At 41.7% G+C, this 22,914-nt stretch overlaps 1 protein-coding gene and 1 long non-coding RNA gene across 6 annotated transcripts in view; both read right to left on the reverse strand.

Moving 5' to 3' along the window:
- LOC112226800 (acid-sensing ion channel 1C-like) overlaps window positions 1–22,914 on the reverse strand; it is a 185,854-nt gene that overhangs the window by 45,343 nt on the left and 117,597 nt on the right. The window lies entirely within an intron of this gene.
- Window positions 5,251–21,068, reverse strand: LOC112226801. 3 transcript variants are annotated; one of them, XR_006080172.1, is made up of 5 exons: window positions 20,914–21,068; window positions 20,241–20,302; window positions 19,979–20,075; window positions 19,809–19,896; window positions 5,251–6,108 (listed from the first exon to the last, which is right to left on the reverse strand). It is a non-coding gene; the product is annotated as an uncharacterized LOC112226801 (long non-coding RNA). The 3 variants fall into 3 exon arrangements; XR_002949786.2 differs by lacking the exon at window positions 5,251–6,108 and adding an exon at window positions 17,665–18,630 and having other exon boundaries at window positions 19,809–19,899; XR_002949785.2 differs by lacking the exon at window positions 5,251–6,108 and adding an exon at window positions 17,665–18,630 and having other exon boundaries at window positions 20,914–21,064.

Raw genomic sequence — 22,914 nt, forward strand, 5'->3', positions numbered from 1 at the left:
GAGGAGAGGAAAGGAGGAGGGGGATTCATGCAGCCAGGACCTGGCTGATAAAGGAGAGAGAGGAGAGCTCCATGAATCTTTAATCGGACTCCTCTATACTTAGGCCTTCTCAGCTTCTCCAATTTCAGACATTTAGTTGAAATCTTCCCTTCGTTTTGTGCGGATGTCATAAGCCAAGGTCAGACTTATTAGACTGCTAAACCACGGACAGACACATCACCTGGCTTTTCTAGTCCATCTATATGCCTTAGATAGCTTAGAACTGTGTTCGTCCCATTTCATTTAGCTTAACATCAAACAATATTGTAGTTATTTCTAGAGGTGACAAAAAGACAGTACAGCACCAACTTTTAATTGTCTGTCTTAATGGACATTACACACACTGACTCCAATGCTTCTCTATTATCACCATTATGGGAATTGTATTGATGCATGGAACACTACGGGTGTCTGTTTTGGCACGTGTTTAACAGTGGGGCATCATTTTTCAATGTAGACCTTTGTCTATCTAGTTAAGATAAGTCATTTGACTCTCAGTTTCACTTCTGCTCCTGTACAAAGACACTATGCTGCATGACAACCCCTCCTGGTTCTAGGCTTTCATCACTCAAATCAATGGTCCATTTCATCAAAATACATCCTTCCCCTGTCTCTGCAGCAGGACGATTAAGTTCCATTCAAATTCTGCTGACATGATTTTATCTTCTCTGCAGGGGGTTGTGGGTAAAGAAAACCCCCAGAACCAGACGGACATGACAGGCAGAATGTTGGAGAAAAGGAATGTTCCTCAGCTTACTGTAAATCAAAATGTGTTGCTAAAAGACTTGTCAATATAAAGTGCAACTGAATCGTTTAATGTTCCCAAGAGAAGGTAATATAAATATCTGAGTTCTTGTCTTAGTTGCTGCTGACAAAGCCGTTGTGATGATGAAAAGATTTCCTTGGCCGTTTTCAAAAGAATAACAGTGACTGGAAAGCTGGAAAACAGCACGTTTGCTTTATAACGCATGATGAATGGATTCAGAAGAGATTTGGCCGGGCCATATAGCACGTTAACAGTTTACATTTCAGAGCAGTTACAATTTTTGAAATAGCAATTATTCCCACCTGCTCAGATAAACCAACTCTCGCTACTAAAAGAGAGGTAAAAACTTGTGACAGCTGTTTAAGAAAATGGTTTGGCATTGCACCATATAGGGATTGGCATCATACCCTTGGAACTGGCATTGCCCACTGGCGATGAATCCAAATCCCGCTTTATAATCCTGCTTGAGAGCGAAATCTTCACACTCTCTCATACTGGAATTTGTATCACCTCAGAGCTACTTGCAATATTCCTTTAATCAACATGCCAAGAATGCTTTCCAAAAATGCTAAATGCTTAATCCTAACGAGCGGCCTGTGGATTTTCATCTTCTACTCACAGGTCTAAAATGAAAACATGTAAGCATATTTTGAATGTTAAGTCATATTTACCTCAAAGTGTATTACTTTACTGTAAATGACTTTGTCTGAGAATATGTAGTCTGCATGTTAAGGTGTGGTGGGCATCTCTTCTCATGACCGCCTTTGGAATGATTCAGGATGACATTGATCCTCTGTGATATTTCTCATCACTTTTGCCACAATAAATCTCCTGACACCAATAAACAACAATTCCATTACAATTCAACTTACCATCTGTAAAAATTGAACGGAGGTAAGTGCACGAATTAAGTGCTTAATGGTCCTCAGACATTCACTATCATGTTTGCTTTTTTGCCAAGTCCTTTGGCATGTCTTCAAAACCATCTCTTGATTGATCCGTTATGGATGCATGCAATGTATTTCCCGAAAGTGAGACCCAGCAAACTACTTTAATTACTACAATTACACATAAAGACCCTACAGACTCTAAAAGTGCCAACAAAATTATTTTACCGCATACTCACATTTGTTCATAACTTTTTAAATGAAGGAAAATGGCTCACGTCACTGACATCATTTGTCTGTAACTAACATCTCTCCTATCTGAGCGTATCCGCACATCCCTGATTTAGATATATTATAACATTGCTGGTAACGTTATCAAACTGTTTCTATCCGAAACTCTGGAGAAACGAAGATGAACAGTTCTCTGTGGACCATTGCTTACGGCTTTACTCTGACAGATCCCCCATAATGCCGGGCGCACAGTACAATACTTTTATAATCCTAACATCGCTGAGCCTCTCACATTAAACGACTATCCTTCCTTGTCGTTTTTTTGTCTTGCCAACATAATGGCGCGCGCACTAAAAAAATGTGTCACAGACGGGGGGGGTCACACTACACGATTCTTCACTTGGTCGTGAGGATTTTCAATACCACGTTGTCTCTTGAAAATAATGATGTGCTGATTTGATTAGATCATTAACGTAGCTATTTCGAGCTGTGGCTCAAAGCAGCCTCATCAACGTTTTCAGTCAGACATTCACATTTGCCATAAAGAGTTGAAATATCTAGCCAATACATTTTGAATTGAATAACATTACTTGTGAACTTCAGTGCTGTAACGATTTTACACTTTGGCTTTTGGTTAAAGGCAAGTATAAACGCATGCTAGTAGAAGTCCTCGCTCCTGCTCGAGAGTCTACACATTCTGGGTGATGCGATACAACGTCATCTCACTGGCTTCTTCTCTGTCAATCTCTCGTTGGCTATTGCCGATCACCGTTCTCAAAACCTGTCGTTGCACATCTCCCACTACAAGAGCATTGCAGAGTTTGAAAATAACGGGACTTTTGGGACAGCTCAAAGACTGGATCAGTAGCCCTGAAATTGCGTCTCTGACCCGCTTACATTAAACAAGCATCGATGACAGCCGCAAGCCCCAAGTAGGCAACGGCACAGGGATTTTGTCTCTTATTGCGAAAGATAAATTGCCAGAATGCCTCAGACTGCCCCATCCATCCATACTTACCATTGTAAAGTTCTCCTGACCAGACTCCCTCCCGTCCAACATGCAGGCCATCTAGAGCAGGTTGTTCCTTCACACCTGGGACTTATGGAAGCTATTATAGTTACAGAGATTGATAGCTGGGAAAAGCATGACATGGCTATCCATCTCTTCCGGGATGGGGACATGGTGGTACTGGTAGTACAAAATCACCATGCCCACCACCTGGTAGAGGAAGCAGGACACCGTGATGTGAGGAGGAACCCCGGGGATGCTCATCCTCCACTGTCGGGGGAACCCATCCTCCTATATCAAGCAGCTAAAGTTGAGGTTTCTTCACAACCACAATCACTACGATGCAAGCTCTGCTAGTCTTGTGGATCTCTGAAAGACAGTTCCTTTTAACCACAATTTCTGCTACCGTACACAAGCTCCTGGTGCTCCAGTGAAGCTCAGAAGGATTGTTGGTGGCAGGGACGTTGTCCAAAAGTAAAGGGGGGAGAGCAATCGAATCAATAAGGGTCCACTTTCCCCAGCAAAAAGGGGTGGGCTATCATCAGAAGCAGGAAAGGAGAGATGGATTGTTGATTCAGCCAATCCTTGGTGAGATCTTAGAAGGCACATTGAAGAGCAGGAGATAGAGTTTCATTGGGATGTGATAAATAGTCCCACAGAGGGTTAGGTGGGACAGTGGGTTCAATCAGAGACCACAGCAATGATGCACATTGAATTCAATTATAGGAATAGAATTGCACCGGCTGCACATGTAAGAAAGTACTGTAAGTCTAGAAGCGTTATATCCACATTATGAAGTAAAGAAACGCCTTTGGATCACAATGTTCTCCTCTACATGATGTACAAGGTCACAAATAACATGAAGTTATGGTTTTATTGAATAGCCAGACACTGGAATCCATATTTTCAGAGACAACATATTCTTCAAAATACAGGAGAAGTTTAGGTATCAATAAATGTATGTTGTTCTTGTACTTTTTAGTTTCTTCAATGATTTGAACAAGTCATCTGTCTGGCCTTGCTCATCTAGCAAACCAGTTCCATCCATCAACTATAAGGCTGTTGCACTATCTAATATAAAAACAAGTCTGCATCGCCTGTATGCTTCTCCAAAATGAATGTGTCAACTAGAGGGAGCTGGACTCTTAACTTTGATCAGCAGTTTACACTGTGTTTTCTTTTTCTGCAGTCTCCCAAAATACATCATTAATGAGCCTACCTCCCTGTTTACCTCTGCTACAGACAAAGGTATAGTGGAGACTGGGCTGATGTGATTCAAGACCTAAGTTTATGTTAATCCATTATCATAGGCATCTGTTCCCACTGCGATTCATTTGTTGAAGACATTTGTTGTTACAAATGTTTGAGTCAAGACATTTATTGATGAGCTCTATTAAATTGTTTAAGAGCATTATATTTTGCCCAAAGAGAGCTATATATAGCCATGTTCAATCTTTATTAAAAACTCATTCAGTTTAATGTAGACTCATAGGTGGGAGAGAGCATTTGGTGAAAGAGCTTGGTGAACCGTAATGAATATAATCCTCTTGTATTTGAAGAGCTAATGCTTGAGTTGGTTTTACGCCACTGTGGTGAAGTGAATTTCGACAACGGGAAAGAGCTTAGAATAATCTCTATTCCTCTTTCCCAACCCAGGGAAGAGACAGGACTGTGCAGGAGGGTGGCTGACGCTACCTTTAGTCAGAAAATCTATCCGATTATACCTTGGGCTGGCAGAGCAGACCAGACCATAGAGTAAAACAATTAATAAAACCCGATTCAACTTCCAATCAACAATGAGATTGTGTGAACCCATAAATTAGCCTATATGATTTTGGGTGACACTTTTACATTGAGTTGCTCTTATACCTGTATAATAACCCAAATATTACTCTAGTAACAATAACAATATTGAAGATGGCCTACAGTATAAAACAGTAAGTAGATCAGTTTAAACAGTAGAGTAGACACACAGTACATGCTCACTTCAAACAGGGCAACACTACTGTGTCTCCAGAATATTATCTTTGCAATTATGAGAGCAAACGCCTTGGTCACCCATGGGAGGTTTAATCCTACGGCCACTAAACCAAATTAGTTTGTGGTGATGTGAAAGCACATTTCAGTAATTAATCCCTGAGACTCTGCGATCGATAGGGCCCTGTTAGCAGTTGATGTTACTCTTCAATAACACAGACCGCAAAGCAAATCAGGGGGAGGAAAATAGTTTTATTCAAAGAGAACAAATCATGCGGGGAGGTAGATGGTAGATGTTCATGCTCCCCTGTCCTCAGTGATTCTCTCCAGTGATTCTCTCCACAGAACAAAGGGACAGAATGTAGTTTTATAACCCAGCCCTAGCCTGTGGTTGACCAATTTGAATTCCTTGAAATAAAACTGGGCCAATGGCCATATAACAAGTATCCTATTTCAGGTTCAACATATAAACAATTTGGACCAATGAGAACTTGCCATGTAGCTATGAGTCCCAGACAGAAATTCCTCCCATGTCTCTGACCATTGATATTACAGAAAAAACACTATTTCCATTGATCGTTAGTACTCTATTGACCTCTCGTCCTCTGTGTTGTGTATTTATCTTCTAGATATTCTTACACACCCCCCCTAGTCCATTTTAAAAATACATATAATTAAAATCTATTTTTAGAACACATGAAAAAAATAGACAATATAAAAAACATTAGCAGTAAGCGTAAAATCATTCACATTACACACCTAGCATCTCTATAAAACACAAAGGGCATATTTTACTTGCTGTTGCAATAACAAACAGATTTCAAAGTGATAGAAAATAAGTATTAACAGGTGTAATGATGATGTCCCTTACGATTTCTACCACATCCTGTATTAGGAGGAATCTCACACAAAAATATAGTGTCTACAAGACAATAATATTCAATCGTCCTATTGGCAAGGTAACCATTCACCAAGTCCCTTAAAAGAGACCAGCTCTTTCACACTGGTATCAGTCCCACATAGATAACTATTAGAAGTTATGTTCTGACAGTCTGCCGGTAGTGAGGAATTCTTCTTCTGTTCCACTGGTTGATAAGGACTTCTCTAATGAACACTTCACCAGTGATCTTGTATCATTTCAAGTACAGCCCTTGGGTCAAGGGATATTGCTTCAGCTTCAGATGGTAGATTCTCATAACCTGTAAGAAAGGACACAAAGAAGTGAAGGTAACGTGTCCTGGTTTCAAGAGAAAATGATACTTCACATAGATCTCCCTAAGTAAGCATGTCCTGATTTTCAGGAAAACTTTGGACACTTCACCTAGATCTCCCTAATATGATGACTGTGGTGAACAACGTAGAAGCTTATCAGGTTCTGATCATCTTACTATGCTTCTTCACCTGAGATTGATTAGCAATCGGGGGTCATTCAGTTCTTTATTCTCCAGGCTCCGCTTTGTCAGCGAAATGGACAACCTTGCAATGAGTGACATGTATCCATCGTGATTTTACCTGGACTTTTACTGCTGACCTCGTTATGAACAAAACTTGATAAGGACCTTCCCATTTTGTCCCTAACTGCCCAGCCTGCCTTCCTCGCACCCCCCTCCACAATGCTTGAACCGTCTGTGTAGAAAATAAACTCAGGGTTTTCCAACGGATGACTCTTAATAAACCCATCAGAAAGCTGATCCAAAACCAACTCACAACAGTCGTGTTCAAGTAATGTGGTAGCTGGAGGAAGCATCAGAGTAGCTGGATTACATGGTGTGTCACGCGTTGTTTGATGATGTTAGGAGCCTCCAACACTGTCGACCATTTGTTCCAATGAGCAGCTGTGACTTGTGCAGCTCAATTCATTGTCAAAAGAGCATGAACAGCATGTGGACACTTGATGGTAAGATGTTGGTCGATAACAAGCGATGCCACCATCGACACAACGACATAAGTAGCCTGCATAGCTCTGACAGGGACCCCATCCCAACGCCACATTATCCAATTTCTTTGAATAGTAGCCTACAGGTTTCTGACAATCACCATGGTCTTGTGTCAGCACTGAGGTCATGTGGCCATCTTTCTCAGCCACAAAGAGGGTGAACAGTTGGCCTAATGCCCAAAGCCAGTATTGATGACAAAGTTAGTCTGAGCTTGCCAAAAACCTCTTTCTGTTCTTCTATGAAGGCTACAGACTCTTTTGAATCAGGGTCTCCCTTGAGGATGTCGTTAAAGGGTTTTGAAATGTTGGTGAAGGAGTCCACCCAGCATCTGTTGTAGTTGCACAAGCCCATGAAGAAGCGAAGTTCTTTAATAGTAGTGGGCTCCTTTGGCAGCTTGTATGGCAGCCGTACGACTTTGTGTCATCGCTCCTTTTTCCCTGTGAGACCAGTTGACCAAGGTTGATGGCCCTACTCATGCAATCACAGGTTTTCTTAGGACTAGCTTTATGGTCTGTGGCAATGCAAGCATTCTAACAGTGATTTTAGCATGCGTTTCCTCATCTTCTGAGGTCAACAATATATCATCAACATATTGTATGACAACAGAGGACATCTGAGGGAGATCTTGGAGATGTCTCCGCAATACCTAATGGTAAATCGAAGGACTATTATCAAGGCCCATAGGAGTCCTAGTCCACTAATACTGTTAACCATCCACAAACAAAGCAAGCAATGGATGGACCTCTGGATGTAAGGGTACAGACCAGAACCCATTAGCCATATCAATGACTGAGAACACAGAGTGAGCAGGTGACAATGAGGAAAAAATGGTTGAAGTATCAGCCACCAGTGGAGTGTGTTGGAGATGGCGTCATTTCCATTCCTGTAGTCCACTGTCACTCGCTAGTCACCACTTGATTAATTTCACTGGCCATACTGGGCTATTAGAGGCAGAATGTGTCTTTTCAACTATACCCATGTCCCATAGATCTTTAATCACTACTTTAGTAGTGCCCATAGCTTCCTTGCTAATGGGATATTGTTTTGTGCAAGGTGGGGCAACAACTGTCAAGCACACTGGTTCCATATCCAAAAGTTCCACACTCATTTTTCATCATAGTTCAAATAAGATTGTTCTGAACTGTAGAATCCTGCAGTTGTCTAATTTGCCACGTCACCTTTCCTTCAGAAATGTTCAATGTAGAGTCAAGTTGCATAATAACATCAAGGCCTAAAATAGGTTGTTCAAATGAGCCTTTCCACACCCCTGCATCTATCTTCATTGGACCAATAGAAATTGATAATGGTTTGGGCTGTTTCATATCCTGTTGCTCCCATCTTCTTGCCCGTGTACTGAAAACATATATGTTTGCATAAGATATGGGCAATACAGTGACTTCAGCACCGTATCTATTCAAGAAATCTACCGCAAAGTTGTTAACCATCATGTTTACATATATTCCATCCGATTTCATATGTACACCAGCTGAGATGGGACGTAAGAAGGGGTCTATTAGTTTACCTCCACAGCAAAATCTGCTGCTGAGCCGGAGAGAGCTTTTTAAATTCCTGCACCAGCATTGTGTCGTTGGGGCTGTTGTCTTGATTCCATTTTCCCTTAGACGGACCCTGCTTCTCCTGGCCATTCCTCATAAGAACACGTTTTCTTTCCCAACATTCTTGTTGCCAGTGACCAGAAATCACACAATAATGACATACACCAGGTTTCTCTTTTGCTGAACGAATAATGTTGTTGGTTTCACTCAGAATCTGCACAACTGCGATAACAGCCGCTTTATTACGTTGATTGATGTCTCTGTCCAGTCGTGACAACCTGTTGATGATGTCGCCATAGTTTTGTCTCTCCCAGTCATTAATTGTGGAAACAAAAGTTTTTTGACAATCATCATGTATGGATTGCATCAGCTGATGGGTGAATATCCCATTTTTGGAGGAATTGAGTTTATCTTCCATGTCGGGTAACCCACTGTGTCTAACCACCTCTGCTCTAAACCTTTCTTCGTATTCAAACATTTATTTTTGTTTTTTTGAACACATTTGTTTCTCTCTCCACAATTGGAGAGACCCTTAAGTACCCATTGGTCAAACCCTCAAGTGAAACATGTATGGCTCTCTGTCCATCTGTCTCTCTGTCCATCTGTCTCGCTCTCTGTCCATCTCTGTCCATCTGCCACACCTTGCTCTTCACCAACCACAGGTTGTTCCAAACAAAGGCTAATAACTCATAACTCATAAGGATGTAGATTGTAGAGTTTCTCATAACGCTTCAAATGTTCCCATGTTATCAAACCAACGTTTCGTGGATGTTTAAACGTTTTTTTGACCATTCATCCAACTGTTTTGGTTATGGTGATTTGTGTGTGATTACTGTCACTGGAGGTTTGTCTTTACTACCTTTTACAGCCTGTGTTCTGGTTGGCCTAAGACAGAGTTTGTCACCGGTGTCATAATCTGTTGACTCAAAGCCTGGCAATGCTGACAAGATGCTTGAAACCTGATCATCCTTGCGCAACTCAGTGTGAGGGTAGATTGAGGGAACAAAGGGTCCACAGGTGGAGGTCAAGTCTGCCACCCTTGCCTCCTGTAATTGATGAATTTCACTTTAAGGTTTTATCTGTTCACCAAGAGCCCTCAAACTTTCTTTCTCTATTCAATGTCCTGTCACGGTTATCAAGACAATTTCTCATCACTCTTCCTTACTTCAGCTAATAGAGTTAAAGACCATCTAGTTTTTGTCAACGAGTTCTCTGTATTTTCCCCCAAGCTTTTTGTATATCAGACAGATTCCATATTCCATCTTTGTCAATATTGATGGAATATTTCTTTATTAATCTCTTGCCTACACGCCTCTACTTTGAAATGGTTCTTCAAATCACTAGACAGTGAATTTAAAATCTCTTTCATGCTCACATCCGGAGGAGCTGTTCCGCCCTTTTCCAAAGTGGTTCTTACTTAACAATGGCATTACATTAACTTAAAAAGTTATATATCTATATGTTTATATATTTATTTAACCCAAATATAAAATGGCTTATTTTAACTGATTGTGATTTAAGAAAAGGACTCGAACCTTTAATAGAGGACTTGAACCCCTATACATCACAGATACGTATCACTCATTGCATGCACTAATTTTAACCTGATTTGGTTCTTTTAAAATTATAATTGGTCTAGACTCACCCAGCACTCATGCCATCAATCAGGAGATTAAGAGTTGACTCCCAAAGTGGGTTGCGCTCAGCCTTCTCTCTTCCTTCTGGATCAACACACAGTTGATGAGTTTTCTTGTTTTTTTTTCACGGCCAATACATCCGGGTCACTGCACCAAGTGTTAGCAGTTGATGTTACTCTTCAGTAACACAGACCCCAAATCAAATCAGTGGGAGGAAAACAGGTTTATTCAAATAGAACAAATCATGCAGGGAAGTAGATGGTAGATGTTCATGCTCCCCTGTCCTATGTGATTTTCTCCTGTGATTCTCTCCACAGAACAAAGAGACAGGATGTAGTTTTATAACCCAGCCCTAGCCTGTGGATGACCAATTAGAATTACTTGCAATAAAACTGGGTCAATGGCCAAATAACAAGTATCCTATTTCAGGTTCAATGTATAAACAATTTGGACCAAGAGTACTTGAGATGTAGCTATGAGTCCCGGACTGAAATCCCTCCCATGTCTCTGACAATTGATATTACAGAAGAAAAAAAACACTTTCCATTGATCGTTAGTACTCTATTGACCTCTCGTCCTCTGCATTGTGTATTTATCTTTGAAATATTCTTATACTAGAAGTTAGCTATAGGTGCATGGTTAATACGGTCACGTCTACTCCCGCTCTGGAGCTCGATGTCGCCAGTCTACTAACTACCAGTCCTGGCAACCTTTCATTACGCACACCTGTGCCCCATTAGACACACCTGGACTTCATCACTACCCTGATTACGATTAGCCCTCAGATGTCATCAGTCCTTTGGTGTTATTGTTTTTTTTCTCATGTTCAGTACACGTCCCATGTTTGTTATTTAGTATCTGTTCCGTATTAAACTCACCTTCTGAAGCTGCTTTTTGACTCCCGGCGTATACGTTACAGAATAACACAATATGGAAGCAGCAGCAGATTCAACCCTCTTCCAGATGGTTAATGAATAAGGTCATCTATTCCATCAACACCACGATGAGCTAGCGAAACTAAGTCCTACGCGTTTTCCACCGCCTCGACCCCACCTGCGCGGTCCCCATACACCTATCAGAGGGCCTCCTACCACAGGTCGTCACAGTGAGCCTGTCCCCTAGCCTACCCCGCCATCCACCCAGGTCAGCGATGACCGGCTGTCCCTTCCGGAAAAATATGACGGCAGTCCATCAAATTATCGTGGCTTCCTACTACAGTGCTCCCTCTATTTTGCATTTCAGACGGGAGCCCCCACCACTGAGAGGTCCAAGTTTGCCACGGGAGAGGAGCAGCTGGGTTCCTATGAGAGGTTCATGGCTCTGTTCAGGGTGGTCTTCAACCATCCTCCAGAGAGGGAGGTGAGAGACTTTTCCAGCACCGGCAGGGTGCCCAGAACGCTGCGTACACCCTCACCTTTCGGACTGTGGCAGCCTCCAGCGGATGTAATAAGCTGGAGCTCCATACTTTATTACGCAGTGGACTATGCGAGGAGGTACAGATGGAGTTGGCTTGTCAGGAAGACAACATATCCTTGGACACTCATCTCACTGGCCATCCGTGTGGATAACCTTATTCGGGAGCACCAGTGTCCACCTCGCCACTCGCCTCCCTCCTTTGGCTGAGGCACAGCCTGAACCCATGGAAGTAGGGACCATACGCATCTCCGCGGCGTCGTTGAAGACAGCTGGGGCTCTGTCCCTATTGTGACCAGTAGGGGCACCAGTTTCAGAGGTGTCCGGTGCGCCCTAACCCAGGGTCCACTAGAGCATTAGGGCAGTTCTGTGACCTTCCATCTCCCAGGGTAGGCACGAGTATTCCAGGCCCTCGACTCCTCCCTGAAGTTAACCTCATACCCGCACTCCTCTCCTTCTCCTTTCCAAACCCTAGATACGTGACCATTGGGATCCAGCACAATTACGCAAATCACCGCACCACTCACCGTTGGCCCCATACACCAGGAAAGCCTTGCCTTCTTCATCACCCCCGCACACAAGGTCCCTTGGTCCGATGTGTCCATCGATTTTGTTACTGATTTTCCCCCATCTGATTGTTTCACCACTGTTATGGTTGTTGTGGACAGATTCTCCAAATCTTTCCATTTTATAACTCTATGGTCTCCTTACCGCTGTCCATGTCGCTGAGGCACTGTTCCAGCAGGTCTTCCAACACTATGGCCTTCCGGAGGACATCGTCTCCAACCGTGGTTCCCCATTCACGTCGCGGGTTTGGAGAGCCTTCATGGAGAAGCATGGGTCATGGTCAGCTTCACATCCAGGTACTGGTGTGAGTCTAATGGGCAGGTAGAGAGGACCAACCAAGAACAGGGGGAGTGGGCCCCGGATCCTTCCCTAGGCGTTGTATGCCCAGGACTCACTTTGTCACTCCTCCACCAGGCTGTCTCCCTTCCAGTGTGTCCTGGGGTACCAGCCGGACCTGGATCCATGAACCCCAAGCCAGACCGAAGCTCCTGCGGTGGACGAGTCGTGCCGGTAGAGGTTTGGAATGCTGCCCACATGAGGCTCCAACGCGCCGTCCTCTACCAGATTGAGCAGGTGGACCAACACCGCAGTGAGGATCCCGCATCTGGCTCTCCACCAGGAACCTCCCGTCCACCTGCCAGAAGTTAAGACCATGGTTTGTGGGGCCATTCAAAGTCCTCCAGAGGCCCAATGAGATAAGTTACTGATTACAGCTACCCACTAACTACCGGATCGCACCCTATTTTCACATTTCCCTCCTCAGGCTGGTGGTTCCTGGTCCCCTGGATGATGCCATCCTTCATGACACCCCTCTACCTCCCTTGGAAATCGAGGGAAGCACCGCCGATGCCGTCAGATCCCCCCTGGACTCCCAACGTCGTGGGGGTTGGCTCCAGTACCTGGTGGACTGGGAGGGGTACCGTACAGAGGAGTGGTGTTGGGTTCCAGTGGACGACATTCTAGATCCCAAATTCATCCGAGATTTCCACCGTAGCCGTCCGATCTGGCCTGCTCCTCACCCTCGGGGCCGCCCCCCTGGCCAGCGTCCCCCTGCAGCGTGCACTGGAGCCATGCTGTGGGGGGGTTGTCAAGTCTACTCCCGCTCTGGCGCTTAACGTTGCAAGTCTTCTAACTACCAGCACTGACAACCTTTCATTATGCACAGCTGGGCCCCATTATTAGGCACACCCAGACTTCATCACTACCCTGATTAGTCTCCCTTTATTTAGCCCTCAGTTGTCATCAGTCCTTCGCTGTCATTGAATTTATCTTACATTCAGTACACTTTCCACTTTTCTGAACACTATACACTTTTCTGTATTAAACTCACCTGCTGCACCTGCTTCCTGACTCCCGGCGTATACGTTACAAATACCCTGGCTCTTTCAGCGGCGCAAGGGAGGAAAGCCGGAGCAGAGCTGCTTTCACACGTGTGGAGGTAACTAATCTCTTCGGAGACTAAGTGCCCCTTCTCATCATCATCTATGTATCCCGGCAATGCGATGGAAATGTCAGACAGACCCAGTATCTGTATCTGACTGAGCTCATGCTATAAGCAATATATAAGGCTGCCATTTTCATTATGCTGAAAGGTCATTTGAATAAGCAACGTTGAGGGAAAGGTCCTAAATCTGTCTCTCTATTCCTTACATGATAATTACCCTCTCACCAGTTGTGTAGAAGACCCCAATGTCACCATCATCAGGAGAAAGACTCCTTACAAACTGCCTTTCTACAATACTTGATTACAATTACAAAACGAAAAGGGGAAATCTTGAGTAGGCAGAGAAAACCTGTTGGTGATTTTTGGTTATACCATTAAAATAAATAATTCACAGCAAAGTTTTGGACTCATTCAGTAGTTTTTACATGAGTAAGTTCAATATCATTTGAAATTAATGTTAATTTAAATTTATATTCTTAAAACTTAAATTGAAAATTATGCTTTTAATAACCTTTTTGGGATAGGGGGCAGCATTTTCACTTTTGGATGAATAGTGTGCCCAGAGAACTGCCTCCTACTCTGTCCCAGATGCTAATATATGCATATTATTATTAGTATTGAATAGAAAACACTCAAGTTTCTAAAACTGTTTGAATGATGTATAACAGAACTCATATGGCAGGCGAAAACCTGAGAAAAATCCAACCAGGAAGTGGGAAATCTGAGGTTTGTAGTTTTTCAAAGCTTGACCTACCGAATAGTGTCTATGGAGTCAAGTTGCACTTCCTACGGTTTCCACTAGATGTCAACCGTCTTTAGAAACTTGAATGAGGATTCTTCTATAAAGGAGGGGCTCATGAGACCTGTTTGAGTCAGTAGTCTGGCAGAGTGTCTCAGGCTCGTGACGCACCTCCCGACAGAGTTAGCTCTCGTTCCAGTGATTTTCTTCATACATAGGAATTCTCCGGTTGGAACATTATTGATGTTTTATGTTAAAAACATCCTACAGATTGATTCCATACATCGTTTGACTTGTTTCTACGACCTGTAACAGAACTTTGAGTTTTTGTCTGGACGAAGTGCTCGCGCGTCATGAGCAGGTGTACCAACAAGTGGCTATTTGGACATTAATGATGGACTTTATGGAACATATCAGTCATTTATTGTCGAACTGGGATTCCTGGGAGTGCCTTCTGATGAAGATCATCAAAGGTTAGTGAGTGATTTTATCTATATTTCTGCTTTTTGTGACTCCTATCTTTGGCTGGAAAAATGGCAGTTTTTTTGACTTGGTGATCTAACAATCATATGTTGTGCTTTCGCTGTACAGCATTTTTTAAATCAGACATGATGGGTAGATTAACAAGAAGTTTCTTTCATTTGCGTAATTGGACTTGTTAATGTGTGAAAGTTACATATTTCTAAAAAATATTTTTGAATTTCGTGTGCTGCCTTTTCAGCGGAATGTTGCCCAATGTCAAAACACAGTTTTAAAGTGTCCAAATAAATAACTATTACATAGAAACAGTTTGTGATATATAGAAAATATAAACATCTACACATACAGTTGAAGTCGGAAGTTTACATATACTTAGGTTGGAGTCATTAAAACTAGTTTTTCAACCACTCCACAAAATTCCTGTTAACAAACTATAGTTTTGGCAAGTCGGTTAGGACATCAACTTTGTGCATGAGACAAGTCATTTTTCCAATAATTGTTTACAGACAGATTATTTAACTTACAGTGAATTATATCACAATTCCAGTGGGTCAGAAGTTTTTACATACACTAAGTTGACTGTGCCTTTAAACAGCTTGGAAAATTCCAGAAAATTATGTAATGGCTTTAGAAGCTTCTGATAGGCTAATTGACATCATTGAGTAAATTGGAGGTGTACCTGTGGATGTATTTCAAGCGCCTCTTTGCTTGACATCATGGGAAAATCAAAAGAAATCAGCAAAGACTTCTGAATTTTTTTTGGAAAGGCCGCTCAGCAAGGAAGAAACCACTGCTCCAAAACCGCCATAAAAAAAGCCAGACTACGGTTTGCAACTGAACATGGGGACAAAGATTGTACATTTTGGAGAAATGTCCTCTGGTCTGATGAAACAAAATAGAACTGTTTGGCCATAATGACCATCGTTATGTTTGGAGGAAAAACGGGAAGGCTTGCAAGCTGAAGAACACCATCCCAACTGTGAAGCACGGGGTTGACAGATCATGTTGTGGGGGTGCTCTGCTGCAGGAGGGACTGGTGCACTTCACAAAATATATTGCATCATGAGGCAGGAAATGTATGTGGATATATTGAAGCAACATCTCAAAACATCAGTCAGGAAGTTAAAGCTTGGTCGCAAATGGGTCTTCCAAATGGACAATGAACCCAAGCATACTTCTAAAGTTGTGGCAAAATGGCTTAAGGACAACAAAGTCAAGGTATTGGAGTGGCCATCACAAAGCCCTTGACCTCAATCCTAAAGAAAATTTGTGGGCAGAACTGAAAAAGCGTGTATGAGCAAGGAGGTCTACGAACCGGACTCAGTTACACCAGCTCTGTCAGGAGGAATGGGCCAAAATTCACCCAACTTATTGTGGGAAGCTTGTGGAAGGCTACACAAAACGTTTGACCCATGTTTATCAATTTAAAGGCAATGCTACCAAATACTAATTGAGTGCATGTAAACTTCTGATCCACTGGGAATGTGATGAAAGAAATAAATCATTCTCTCTACTATTATTCTGACATTTCACATTCTTAAAATAAAGTGGTGATCCTAACTGACCTAAGACAGGGAATTTTTACTAGGATTAAATGTCAGGAATGGTGAAAAACTGAGTTTAAATGTATTTGGCTAAGGTGTATGTAAACTTCTGACTTCAATAGTACAGTGCAGCAATAGTAATCATATTACTTGTATTTGGGTTGACGTTTGGGTTGTAGTGCTGTTTAAACTAACACTATTCAAAGGCCACACGGAAACTTGGAATAACCTATACATGGTTGGTATGATGAGAATTTGTAGAAGGCTTCTATCTATATTTTGAAATGGCGAATGTTGATTCCGGGAGGCTGCAATCACGGAAAAGGGAACAAATGACTTTTTCTGTTAGTTAACTTCAAAGAACTCCATAGGATATCAACAGTGACAAAGGTTGGCTGCTATTTAAGTGATAGTTTGATTTTCAAATCCTTGTATTGGTGCGTGGCAAGTGACTTTTATGGAGAGACTGCCCAGAGTTTTCCATTCCATTTGAGAAAGTAAATGACAGCTGCGTACTAAGTCCTGCGACCACCAGCACATGACACAATCAACAGCACAAAACCAAAGATAGATATTTTTTAAGAAATGTATCTTGTGTCATCATGTTGACTATAAACTTTTATACCACCACCAATCTGAGGTAAAATGGATGTGTAATTATATGTGATCAAAACATCAGCTTGTGTAATGTAGTAACACATACTGTCCACATCATCGAAAGTAGCGTAATATATGCTACCGTTCAAAAGTTTGGGGTCACTTAGAAATGTCCTTATTTAAAATAACATCAAATTGATCAGAAATACAGTGTAGACATTGTTAATGTCGTAAATGACTTGTCGCTGGAAACGGCTGATTTTGATGGAATATCTACATAGGGGTACAGAGGCCCATTATCAGCAACCATCACTCCTGTGTTCAATGGCACGTTGTGTTAGCTAATCCAAGTTTATCATTTTAAAAGGCTAATTGATCATTAGAAAACACTTTTGCAATTATGTTAGCACAGCTGAAAACTGTTGTTCTGATTAAAGAAGCTATAAAACTGGCCTTCCTTAGACTAGTTGAGTATCTGGAGCATTGGCATTTGTGAGTTCGATTACTGGCTCAAAATGGCCAGAAACAAAGAACTTCCTTCTGAAACTCATCAGTCTATTCTTGTTCTGAGAAATCAAGGCTATTCCATGCGAAAAATTGCCAAGAAACTGAAGATCTCGTACAACGCTGTGTACTACTCCCTTCACAGAACAGTGCAAACTGGCCCTAACCAGAATAGAAAGAGGATTGGGTGGCACCGGTGCACAACTGAGCAAGAGGACAAGTACATTAGAGTGTCTAGTTTGAGAAACAGATGCCTCAACTGACAGCTTCTTAAATAGTACCCGCAAAACACCAGTCTCAACTCAGTGAAGAGGAGACTCCAGGATGCTGGCCTTCTAGGCAGAGTTGCAAAGAAAAAGCCATATCTCAGATTGGCCAATAAAAAGAAAAGATTAAGATGGACAAAAGAACACAGACATTGGACAGAGGAACTTTTCTGTTGTGTCCATACCATGCATGCCCTTCAAAATCAAGTTTCTTGCCAACGCAAATGTTTCATTTATTGAGATAACGTATGGGTTTAAGGATTTTATTATTGTTATTCGCCACTTTCTCCTTCGTGGGTTGACACCCCACCTTCACGACCCGGGACCTTTACCTCTCTCCCTCATCCTCTCAACTGCAATCAACTCTGTTTCGCAGCCTACCAATATCAGCTGGTTCACCTTGGACATTAGGTCCTCGTTTTCGTCAGCTGGCAGTCCTGCAACTATGACAGACACGTCTTAGTGGAACTTAGTTGTTTTGGCAGCGCCTATTCTCCAAGATTCTAGGAATTCTACACGAGTCTGGAGACGTCCAACTTCAAGAGCTATGTGGTCATGTAGCTGCTTGTTATTATTCCAGTTGAGTCAGCAAAACTGTATGATTATCCTGGATGGCTTTATCCACGTAAGCTGTTAACTTTGCTATTCATTTATTTTTCATTCATCCATCTTTGGATTGGCACTTTCTTTGATATATTTAGCTCTATGCTTTTCTCACCACTGCGTAGATTTCTTACAGGAGTCCATATGTTTTAGCGGTTAAGTGTTTCTGTTATTGCCGTTGAAGTTAGCTAGCCAGCTACGTTTATAGCTAGGCTAACCAGCTAACTCGCCAAGCATTCCCCAACAAGTCTGTCAATGGACGATCTTTCACCCAAACGGGATTCAGACTTCAAATAGATGTGTCCTGTATAACTATATTGCTGAGTGCAAGGTCTTGATCCATTCAGAGACATCAGCATCAAGCCTGTCTCGTCAGTCTGGACTCCATCATATCATCTTGGAAGTCTCCCCAAGTGCTGTCTCCATAAAGGTATCTGTGAACACATGCACACAGTCACGGTTCTATTACCAATGGCAGTTAGAATCTGTTTTTTTTGTGTCAGATATCACCTATTCTATGTTGAAGTTTGATCAGGTCAGACTAAATCTACCTAATTTTGTTCTCCCCATCGACAACCGTTGTTGAGCAGGCGGGGCGGCAGGGTAGCCTAGTGGTTAGAGCGTTGGACTAGTAACCGAAAGGTTGCAAGTTCGAAACCCCGAGCTGACAAGGTAAAAATCTGTCGTTCTGCCCCTGAACAGGCAGTTAACCCACTGTTCCTAGGCCGTCACTGAAAATAAGAATTTGTTCTTAACTGACTTGCCTAGTTAAATAAAGGTAAAACTTTTTTTTTTTAAAGGCAAGAGGTGAGGTCTTTGCCAGAGCCACATTTATGGGCATAGCAGCGTATATCAGCTCCTGGCCCCTCAACGATACTGGATCGTCTCTTTCACACATATACAATCAATGGTAGTTATGATTAGCCTGGTGGAACCAACCTGATCCTTGCGTTCACCTTTCTATTTCACTTCAAATATCATAAAATGTGAAGAGAAATAGAATGGTGAACACAGCGACCAGGCTCGTTCATCGAGCTAAGTTATGCCTTGGAAATAAGCAACAAATAATGGCAGTTTACATATGTCTGACTACAACAGTGTGAGTTAGCTAGTACCACCATAGCCGCATCCAATATTTATTTGTGCCTTAGGCATGGGTTGCACCTCAAAAGGCTAATGTGACTGTTTAGTCTAAATTAAACTAAATTATAGTGGCATGGAAACAAGATGACATTGCTGAAGTAGGCAAATAATTAGTAGGAAACAACTTTGCCATATTATGTCGTCAAATTTCCATTAGAGAGATGGCAATGTTGCTATTAATGTAACTAGCAAAGTTAGTCAAAAATAGCTAGCAATGCTAATGTTAGCTAGCTACAATACAGTGTTCCCTTCAATTTTAGTTAGCTGGCAGAAGTTATACTGCCTCTAAAGTCAATCTGGCAACATCACAATCATGACAAGAGGTTCCTACTAATTATTTGCCTTCTTTTGAAATGTTATTCTGTTTCCAATCCAAATCTGAGTTGTATTGAAGTGTGAACATCAGCTATGTCATTGATGATAGTGATACATAACCAGCAGTCTATAGTTTAGCTACCGGTATACTCACCACCATTGGGGACCAACGAACTACAACCACCTATTCCGCACAGTAGGGTCCTTCAGTAGGGCATGCAAACCATAGTTGTCTGTGCATCCTGCTGGAAGCATGCATTGTCAAACTGGAGCCTCATGATGACATGTTAAATGGCTACGAGAAAGAGATGTAGAGACTCTTACTGTAACGTCAGGTACCACTGAAGGCCCCAATATTCAGTACGGCAGCCAGAAGCAGTTGTGCCTCACCATCCAGGCCCATGTTACAGCATGTAGAGGTCTGATTGGGAGATGACAGTATACACATGATGTACCGTTCATCACCAAAGCCATGTTAGCATTCACTGCACATGTTGCTGCACAAGCCAACCACTTTGTTAGTGTCATTGATATAAATGGGCAATTCCACATACAATGTCCAGTTCATAAGCATTGACTATAATACCTCTTGGGTCCTGTGGTTGTCTGGCAGAATTCTGCTTTCTAGTGATCTTACTTCCCCTCCACCTGAAAGGCAATAATAACAAAAACCTGAATAACAACCAGCCTGGTCAGTCAGTAATTTGGCTAACTAGGCTAATTAAGCACTCATGTAACTGTTCACAAGCTTATTCAGCCAAATTATATCAAAACAACACAGCCCGTTAGCAGGATGAGGCATTTTTCTTGCCAGCTTCTCAGTCACCAATTAATCAAAAACGCAGTGGAACGAAGTAGTTTGACAAAAGTCTTCAAAAGTCAGTAACAAGTCTTTAATATATAGCGAGCAAATATATAGTATTGCTTTCTTAGAAACCTAACTACTATGATTATGGTGGGAGTTTTCCCCCCAGCAGTTTAAATTTAGGTAGCTAGCTTCATGTTGACAGCTAGCTAATGGCATTTATGACCTTTATCAATAAGATGGTTAACCACAAACATTTGTTTCCACCTCGCATCTAAAGCTAGCCAATTGACAGTAAAGCTAGGATGAATGTCAGAAGCCAGCTAGCTAAAATGAATTTAGCTGCTGTCAATTGAGTTAATCTGAAATGTACTATTTATATTTCACATAAACAAACTACTATCATGCATTTTTACAACTACAAAATATGTACACAGATAAAAGAGATGATTACCTTCAGGTTGATCATTATATTCTAGTTACTTTGAAGAAATGACTTCCCTTCTCCTCTTCAAACTACTTCCTAAGATTTGATTGATGGAACAATCCGGCCAGTGGTTGCAGCAATAGGCGGCGGTGGTTTTGGCTGATTGGTCAGGAGTAAAAGGTCCTGCCCGCAATGTTGCTCAGTGAATTAAAAAAACTTGTGAATCTCTGTTTAAAAAACTTTCTACATACTTGGTAACTCTTGGTAACGTGACAACAGTTATATAACTCCAAGCGTGCGCAGATACAATCTTGAAGTGTATTTTTTGTTTCGCTGCAGAATATTCATAGTCGTAAATAGACTTGTAATAATTCTGAAAATAAATGATGATTGCAAATCTTATTGAATGTATTCAAATGCCAAGTTACATGTTTGCGACTGTTGTTATTTTTTTTCACACATTAAGATACAAGCTTGCAAAATAAAATTGCACATTTACGAACCACACATCTCAATGTGTGACCACGAATGTCAAAATACAAATTTACAGGGTTCTATCATTATTATCCCATACACTTTGTAGTACATTTTACACTAAAATACATGTTTGACTCATATCAATGCTACATAGGTCGTTTTCAATGGGATTAGTTGTTTTTTAGGGGCAGTCGTTCTTTAAGGGGGTACACGCAATTTAGCCATAATGAGGAAGAAACTATGGAAATAGTTGAAATACTTAATCTATTTTTTTAAATTCATAGACAAAGTATGATTTACAGTATGTATCAGATGAGATGGAGATCATCACCACTAAATAAATTATTAGGAAAAAGTAAGGAGTGCCAAAGCATTTTGTATCCTATAAAGGTGTTCAAAACAGGTTGGGGACTATTGTACTGGCATGCATCTGCTTTTATCTCTCTCCCACGTTCAGATGACATCTACGGAATATGTTAAGAGGTTGTTTTCCTCTCTTTTTAAGTAGCTGGCTTCAAACCACTTCCTGTCATGACTCTAAATGGCAATTATTTGTGAGCACACCCTGCAGGACCTTTGGGATTTCAGTACAGGAGGAAGGCAGCTAGCTTTACGTATCTCTTGATTTTGGATAGGAAGGGAAAAGTTGAACACAAACTGACTCATTATCCGAGTATGTGCATAAAAGAGACAGAGCCTTGGAAGTCCCTGTGGTGAGAAGAGGGCTGCTACAATAGGTACAGTGTGCATGTGCGTGTGTGTGTGTGTATACACTGAGTATACCAAACATTAAGAACACCTTCCTAATATTGAGTTGCATGTTGCCTCCAACGCTTCCCACAGATGTGTCAAGTTTGCTGCTTTTCCTTTGGGTGGGGGACCATTCTTGAAACTCACAGGAAACAGTTGAGCGTGAAAAACCCAACAGCGTTGCAGTTCTTGACACAAACCGATGTGCCTGGCATCTACTACCATTCCACGTTCAAAGGCACTTTGTCTTGCCCATTCACTTTGTCTTGCCCATTCACCCTCTGAATGGCACACATACACAATCCATGTCTCAGTTGTCTCAAGGATTAAAAATCCTTCTTTACACTGTCCACTCCCCTTCATCTACACTGATTAAAGTGGATTTAACAAGTGACATCAATAAGGGATCATTGCTTTTACCTGGTCAGGGTGTGTCATAAAAAGAGCAGGTGTTCTTAAAGTTGTGTTTTATAAGTGTATCTACAGTGCATTCGGAAAGTATTCAGACCCCTTTACTTTTTCCACATTTTGTTGCGTTACAGCCCTTGTTCTAAAAATGATTAAATCAATTGTTTTCCTCATCTATCTAAACACAATGACCCCCATAACGTCAAAGTGAAACAGGTTTTTAGACATTTTTGCAAATGTATTAAAAAAAACAAATAAAAAATACCTTTTTTACATAAGTATTCCCGACCCTTTGCTATGAGATTCGAAATTAAGCTCAAGTGCATCCTGTTTCCATTGATCATCCTTGAGATGTTTCTACAACTTGATTGGAGTCTACATGTAGTACATTTA

This window comes from Oncorhynchus tshawytscha, linkage group LG28 (assembly GCF_018296145.1).
Source record: "Oncorhynchus tshawytscha isolate Ot180627B linkage group LG28, Otsh_v2.0, whole genome shotgun sequence".
In the NCBI taxonomy this organism is placed as follows: Eukaryota; Metazoa; Chordata; class Actinopteri; order Salmoniformes; family Salmonidae; genus Oncorhynchus; species Oncorhynchus tshawytscha.